Here is a 9,032-nt window from a genome sequence, read left to right on the forward strand (position 1 = left end):
TCGTTTGAAAGCTACTGTCGGGCCATTGATCAAGTTCGAAGATCAAATGGTTGTGACTTTTGGTTCCAGATATATGATTGTATAAGTGACGTAACCGACAAAACACGTTGATTTTTACCGCTCTTATATATATAAGGGAGCCAAAATTTTGGGATCACCTCTTTTTTCGTTAAGTTCGAGTGCTTAAATGTTTAAGCACCTCGAAAAAAGCCTTCATGCAAAATTTGACCTAAATCGGACATGCTTAAGGGGTGCTGCCCGGTGGTAAAGGTTTGACAATTTTCGATCTTGAAAAAGCACCATAGCGGCGAGTACATGAAATTTCCAAAATCGAAAATTTTTTTTGATGAAAAAATTCTTAAAACTGCATAAAACATCAAAATTTAGTGTCATCTCAAAAAAAATTTTTTTGAAAAAATCAACTTTCTGGGACTTAGAAAAATTTTCATAGTTTTTCTAAGTCCCAAAAAGTCGATTTTTTCAAAAAAATTTTTTTTCGAGATGACACAAAATCTCGACGTTTCATGCAATTCTAAGCCTTTTGGCATCAAAATTTTTTTTTCGATTTCGAAAATTTCATGTACTCCCCCCTATGGTGATTTTTCAAGATATATGAAAATTCCACTAAGTGGACTAAGAAGGGTTTTTAGATTAGCATCACTGATTACAAATAGGCAACGCAAATGTCAAGCACTAATTTGGAAAAATGATGCTGACTGTGTGACATAAACACTGAAGCATGCTTTTGTGAACTACTCGAATCAATCTGAATCAATTAGTTTCGAAATTAGTATCTGAAATTATTTAATAAAATTATGAAATACATTTTCATGAGACTGTTATGAAAGAAGAGAAAGGCATTATCACACCACTAGGTGGATTAAGAAGGGTTTTATTCTTCTAATAACTTTTACACTTTAATGCCCTAACTATCCTACAGCACATAATTTTGTGCCTGACCTAACTCCTATGTTAATCAGTGAACAACTTGAATTTTTCTCTTCTTAACTACTGCTTTTGGCCCGAGTAATGGTGTCCAAGTTTGATTACGGTGTTACCCGGTCGCCCAAGGAGCATTACTCTTACAGTAGAATTGAGGAAAAAGCCTCGATAAAATCAAAAACCGACCCTTTTATACTCAAATATATGTACCTAACAAAAAGCTATATTTATATATATATATATATATATATATATATATATATATATATATATATATATATATATATATATATATATATATATATATATATATATATATATATACATATATATATATATATATATATATATATATATATATATATATATATATATATATATATATATATATATATCTCATGAAAATGTATTTCATAATTTTATTAAATAATTTCGGATACTAATTTCGAAACTAATTGATTCAGATTGATTCGAGTAGTTCACAAAAGCATGCTTCAGTGTTTATGTCACACAGTCAGCATCATTTTTCCAAATTAGTGCTTGACATTTGCGTTGCCTATTTGTAATCAGTGATGCTAATCTAAAAACCCTTCTTAGTCCACTTAGTGGAATTTTCATATATCTTGAAAAATCACCATAGGGGGGAGTACATGAAATTTTCGAAATCGAAAAAAAAATTTTGATGCCAAAAGGCTTAGAATTGCATGAAACGTCGAGATTTTGTGTCATCTCGAAAAAAAATTTTTTTGAAAAAATCGACTTTTTGGGACTTAGAAAAACTATGAAAATTTTTCTAAGTCCCAGAAAGTTGATTTTTTCAAAAAAATTTTTTTTGAGATGACACTAAATTTTGATGTTTTATGCAGTTTTAAGAATTTTTTCATCAAAAAAAATTTTCGATTTTGGAAATTTCATGTACTCGCCGCTATGGTGCTTTTTCAAGATCGAAAATTGTCAAACCTTTACCACCGGGCAGCACCCCTTAAGCATGTCCGATTTAGGTCAAATTTTGCATGAAGGCTTTTTTCGAGGTGCTTAAACATTTAAGCACTCGAACTTAACGAAAAAAGAGGTGATCCCAAAATTTTGGCTCCCTTATATATATAAGAGCGGTAAAAATCAACGTGTTTTGTCGGTTACGTCACTTATACAATCATATATCTGGAACCAAAAGTCACAACCATTTGATCTTCGAACTTGATCAATGGCCCGACAGTAGCTTTCAAACGAGCCCAAGTTTGTTAAAATCGGATCAGCCATCTCTGAGAAAATTGAGCGCGTTCAAATACAACGCTTTTTGTCGGTTACGTCACTTATACAATCATATCTCCGGAACCAAAAGTCACAGCCATTTGATCTTCGAACTTGATCAATGGTCCGATAGTACCTTCCAAACGAGCCCAAGTTTGTTCAAATCGGTTCAGCCATCTCTGAGAAAATTGAGCGCGTTCAAATACAACGCTTTTTGTCGGTTACGTCACTTATACAATCATATCTCCGGAACCAAAAGTCACAGCCATTTGATCTTCGAACTTGATCAATGGCCCGACAGTAGCTTTCAAACGAGTCCAAGTTTGTTAAAATCGGATCAGCCATCTCTGAGAAAATTGAGCGCGTTCAAATACAACGCTTTTTGTCGGTTACGTCACTTATACAATCATATCTCCGGAACCAAAAGTCACAGCCATTTGATCTTCGAACTTGATCAATGGCCCGACAGTAGCTTTCAAACGAGTCCAAGTTTGTTAAAATCGGATCAGCCATCTCTGAGAAAATTGAGCGCGTTCAAATACAACGCTTTTTGTCAGTTACGTCACTTATACAATCATATCTCCGGAACCAAAAGTCACAGCCATTTGATCTTCGAACTCGATCAATGGCTCGACAGTTGCTTTCAAACGAGCCCAAGTTTGTTCAAATCGGATCAGCCATCTCTGAGAAAATTGAACGCGCTCAAATACAACGCTTTTTGTCGGTTACGTCACTTATACAATCATATCTCCGGAACCAAAAGTCACAGCCATTTGATCTTCGAACTTGATCAATGGTCCGACAGTAGCTTTCAAACGAGCCCAAGTTTGTTCAAATCGGTTCAGCCATCTCTGAGAAAATTGAGCGCGTTCAAATATCTTCGAAAAGTGTACACACATACACACACACATACATACACACACACAGACATTTTCCGATCACGACGAACTGAGTCGAATGGTATATAACACTATGGGTCTCCGAGGCTCCGTTCGAAAGTCGGTTTTTCCAGCAATTCTAATACCTTTCTATAGAGAAAGGCAAAAAGCCTTCTTCAGGAATCAGAACAAATTGGCTCACATGGCACGTTCCCCTTGATATTTGGAGATTTGTGCCTTGCCATCAATTTGTTTTTAGCATCATTTTCCCGATATATAAGAGGGAAGGATTCAAAGGAAATGGTAAGGGTTGGACTAGGAGGATGGGAAAAATTGACGACACAAAAACACATAAAAGCAGAAATAAATTCTGCACCCCTAAGGGATGCTGAACAATCCGCTGAGGATCACATTTAGTGGAAGCAGAAGGAAATTCTGAACCTCTACGAGGTCCCGAACAGTCTGCTGTTAATAAAACCTCCAACCCCCGAGAGGATTTAGAGATCTTACAAAAGCGACACCATTCTGCACTCTCGGAAGAATGCAGAACGACTCGCAGTATGTACGAGCAGAAGTAAATTCGGTACCCCCCAAAGGATGCCAAACAATCTGCTAAACCCTATTTAAGGTGAATACAGAAGGGATTCATTCACTCCAGGAAGAACGATGAACCCTTCTGACTATAGCTCCTTACCACATTGGGTGAGAAACGAGAGAATATCCTTCAATTTTAGCTCCGCATACACAGATTCAACCATGTATGGAGAACCAAAAACCCGGATACGTAGCTGCGTCAATGCGGGACAGTTACATATCAGATGATATGAAGTACCATAATCGCATTTACACAAATCACACGAATAATACTCAGCACGTTGAATAGTAGCCATGTGATAATTGAGTTTGCAATGTCCAGTCAGAGCTCTGACCAGAACACTTCAATGATACTTGGAGAAATGCAGTAGACACTTTGACATTTTCAGATTTAAATCTGGTAGAAATGCTTTTGTCTGAGCGCAAGTTTGCAAGCTGCGCCAGTAGCTGGCATGTTTGGATGCAGCCCAAGAACGTATCTTGTGCTTTATCCAACTAGTTGAAAGTGGTAAAGCTGGTTCAGGACCAACGAAATCATTCGTTGCACCAGTAATGGTGTCCAAGTTTGATTACGGTGTTACCCGGTCGCCCAAGGAGCATTACTCTTACAGTAGAATTGAGGAAAAAGCCTCGATAAAATCAAAAACCGACCCTTTTATACTCAAATATATGTACCTAACAAAAAGCTATATTTATATATATATATATATATATCTATATATATATATATATATATATATATATATATATATATATATATATATATATATATATATATTCAACCATGTATATATATATATATGGTTGATTAACTACCACCTATAACTACCAGCTATGGGTATACGTAATTCGCTCGGTGGTACAGTTTTTCTGGCTGATGCAATATGTTAAAATAGCCAGCCGTGAGCATTGCAATAACTTTACTGATCTACTATCTGTGCTAGCTAAGATATAGATTTCTATGATAAAATTAGGGCTGTTGCATGCCCCCTTACTTACGGAGCTTGATGATAACATCAAGTTGATCGCGCGGGTAGTAAATCAAAAGGTTGTGTTGTCGAAATGTAAAACTTGAGCCCTGGGATTGCCGTTACAAAAGATAATTTTTCGTTTCTTTTCTTTATCTCTTTTTTTTAACTTTACATATTCATTTATTACATGTTACATTCTTCCATTTAAATATTATATTAAGTTAGTTTCTCTGTTCTTATAATGCCGTTGCGTGTGCTTCCATTCCAGTCCCAGTGTCGCCTTGTAGTCGCTTTTGTCTGTACCTTCTCTGTTGGATGGGGTGATCGATCGGTTGCTAGTCTCGGACTCTGGGTGCCGTGTCGTTTCCTCCATAGTAGCTCCTTCTTCTTGTCTAGGTTTTCATAATCAAACATCTCAGTTAGTATCCTCCAGTTTGTTGACCATAGTTTAAGAATTAATCGCTGTTTCGTTTGAGTTTTTGGTGTCATCGAAGCTACTGCATTATTCTGCACGATGAGTTGAGGCTTCTAGCGTATTTCCAAAAATGTTTCGTCTGGGTTCGTGGTCGCTTCTAGCGTATTTCCAAAAAGGTTTCGTCTGGTTTCGTGGTCGCTTTCCCAATGATCATTGATTTTTTTCTATGCTTGTTTTTGGCACTCAGTTGAGCTATGACGATGCCCACTGAGTGAAACACGGGGTAGTACCTTGTATTGTTGTGGCACCCCCCCCCCCCCCCCTCCACCCCCGCGCAGATCATTCTCGACGATGTCGACTGCGTTTACTTCCTTCTTGTCTTATTGCGTGTGAAACACGGGATAGCACTTTGGACTTTTGTGGTGCACCCGCGCATCGTCTTTAACTGCGTTGACTGCGGTTTGCTTCATTTCGTTGTCATGGTCTCCGATACTGAATCTACACCTTTTTCCGATTTACTAGCTCTTGTGTTAATACTTCCGACATTTTGATAGGTCCACGGTTCCCTATGTCTTCGACTTGCCACCGCATTCGACCACACCCTCTCGTTCTCTTAGGTAGCTTTGCTATGCTACCGACATCCTTCCTTCTTGCACGACCGCGATGAATACGTTGGACGCACACGTTGGCCAGGGCTCCGATTTCTTCTAGAACTAATCTCTTAATAAATTTGCATGCGCATTGCTATAAATTGTATCTAACACTCAATTGTTACTCTTTCTACAATGTATTGTTTCCACTGAGTATTTATACAAATCAAATTTCGTAAACAATTGCAGGCTCGTGTTTTTTTTCTCTGATTATATTGCTCAATTTTCTTATCTTTCCGTATTGTATAGTTATTTTTGGAACTCATAAAGAAATCTATCTAATCTATCTTTGGCAATCAACATACTATTAGCTATCCTCTAACTTTAATGCAATTAAGTGTATCTGTCGATATATTTATTCGTCTATAATTTATCTCGACTGAATTTCCGTTGAGGTACCCGTCCTTTCGTTGAAGTACCCATCTGCCGACAATACGTCTGTCTTTGGTAATAAAATTTTTATTAAAGTTGCGGCATGCGAATGCTTGTTGCTGGTTATTATGAACCTTTGTCTTATAAATATGTCTGTTTTTTTGTATTCCCTGCAACTCACTTTACATGCCGAATATTTTAGCTTATCTTATCAAGAATGCTGCTTACATATTGCTCATCTCTATCCATCGACTTGTTTTACCTTTATTTGCCTCTGGTAATTGCTTTCTTCCTTCTTTCTGTTTGGTTACTTTTCATCCAGGTCGAATGGTCAGTTCAATGCCGCAACTATTCCCCCTTACTTACTGAGATGTGTTTCCGGCGGTCTATATTGTTCTAAAAACATACTTAGATTTGTCTTTTAGATTAATTTGAACAAAAATTGTGAAAAAATCAGATATATATGTTAGTATACATTGTAAAGTGGTTTATGAATATGAATTGTATTTCTCTTCATCCTTTCAACACCTTTTTTTTTGAGTATCATTAATTAATTTCCTATTTATTCGATTTATGTATTATTCCTTTATACGACCCTGCGTGATTCGTTGAGTGTTGTATTTATTTTGTCATAAATAATTTGAGGTTTCAAGTAAAATCCGATTTTCAGGTTCGTATTCTTGTTTCATTACGATAGTCGCGAAGTCTTGTTTGAGTATTGAGAATTATCACAAAATTTGATTTCATCTCTATCCAGATGCTTTGTTTAATAATACAAATTTCCATTCCGTTCAAAATAGTGCGCACTTTTTTTCATTCTGGGGTCCGGCTCCCCTTGTCCAAACACACTAGTTCACACTCATACTGAAGAAATTGCTAAAATACCTTTATGGCATAGGAATTATATGCTGGCCAGCGTCGTTTTGGTATTCGTTAATATGTCCACTAGTTTCTTATATCTTTCTCATTTTGTTGTCCTCTAACGTTGTGTCGTATTCTAATTCCATCACGTCATTGTTGAATTATATTTTTTATTATGTTAGTTTAATGTCTAACTACGAATCAATATATTTGTGCTGACCTAATGTTTATCATGTCATTTTATTTTGAATCCATAAACTCTATGAAGAAAAAAAACCCGTTTGAGTATCCCCTTTTAGTTATATCCCATCATCCTTTTACTACTACTTGATATTGTTTCCCTTGCATTAAGTTTGCTTTCCATTGTAAGCAAAAATATTTCTCATAATTCTCTCTTTTGTGATTTTTTTATTTTTATCTTCATATTGTTATCCTGACTGATTTTCATGCATGGAATTTTTTTTTTACATAACCTTTTTCGTAATCCATAGATCCATCCGAGTTGATTTTCCTTTGATACTTTTAACCCTGAATCATTATTTAATGTTTTGTTCGTGTTGATATCTAGTCGTACACCTTCAAATAACTTTTGTCCGTTTTACATTAATTTATCTACAGTTTTATGTTGCATATTCAAACAATATCGCTTTGTCGAATATATTTTTCGCTATTGATTTTCATAATTTGTTAACTTGAATTTCATCTCGATTTTGTGTTCCAAAATCTCATACTTGGTTTAAAACGTCTTTCTTTTGTTACACTTTTTCATGACTAATAAACTTCAATTCGATCTTTATACTATTATTTCGTGCTTCCATTTTGTATATTGTCTTACAATATGCTAATTTTTTATTGTTTATTTGTTTTTTTTTGTATACAGTAATCACTGTTCTTATACAGTTATACTGAATTAAAGGTTATCTTCTCAGTTAAAATTATATATATATATTTAAAATCTTTCGAGTGATTACGAGTTTTGTTTTTTTTTTTCATCGATCATTCGGTATATCTTTTCAATCGATTATTGTGGATCTTCTCAAGCCTGTTTCCATTTTTAATCGTTGTTGTTTGTTCACTAGGTAGAGCGACTACTTCATATGGTCCTCTCCAAAGTAATTGTAATTTTTGGCCTGCGCCTGTGGGATTGGCTTTGACTAACACTAAGTACCCCACATTGGTTGCCATTCGTTGGAGTTTTAATCATACAGCTCCTTACGTTTTTCTTTTGACTTAACTAAATTTTCTCGTGCTTGATGATGCAATCGCTTGAATGATGATCGCATTTCATTTACGTAGTCTTCATAGTATATTCCATCATTGTTGTATTTGTAGACGGAGTTTGGGATGTTCGCCCGTCTTCCGTATAATAATTCAAACGGTGTATAACCCGTTGAGGAATTTACAGTGGTATTATATTCGAAACTGAAGAATGGGAGTAATTGATCCCATGTTTTCGGTTCGTTACCTACGTATTGTCTTAAATAGGTTTTCAGTTCCCTATTCGATCGTTCCACCAAGTTTGCTTGTGGATGATATGTACTCGTAGTAATTTTTTTAATTTTTAAAATTTTACATACATTTTTCATAAGAGAACTAACGAAATTGGTTCCATTATCGGTTACCAATTACCATCGGTGCTACAATTAGATATCTAGTCAGATCGTCTTGCATCACAAGTCCGTATCTGTTCCCCCATTCTGACTCGGGTAATACCACTATGTCCATGTACAATTTCTCGAACGGTTCGGACGATGTCGTGGTAATTCTCATTGGAATTTTGTTCGCTCGACCGATTTTGTTTTTCTGGCACGAGCTACATTGTTTAACATAATTTTCGATATCCTTCCGCATATTAGTCCAATATAATAGTGGACTCATTCTTTTCAACATCCGTTTGCTTCCAACATGTCCGCCTAGAGGAGCATCGTGGAATTCTTTCAATGTAGTTTCGCGTTCTTTTTCTGGCACCCACATCCTGTCTTTTTCCGGTGCATATAGGGTGAAAATTTTATCAAATTTCTCGGCAATAAATCTTAACACATTTGCCTCAGGAGTTTTCTGCATGTTTCGAAAAGAGATAATTTGCATGTTCTTTGCA

Source organism: Malaya genurostris, chromosome 2 (genome assembly GCF_030247185.1).
Source record: "Malaya genurostris strain Urasoe2022 chromosome 2, Malgen_1.1, whole genome shotgun sequence".
In the NCBI taxonomy this organism is placed as follows: Eukaryota; Metazoa; Arthropoda; class Insecta; order Diptera; family Culicidae; genus Malaya; species Malaya genurostris.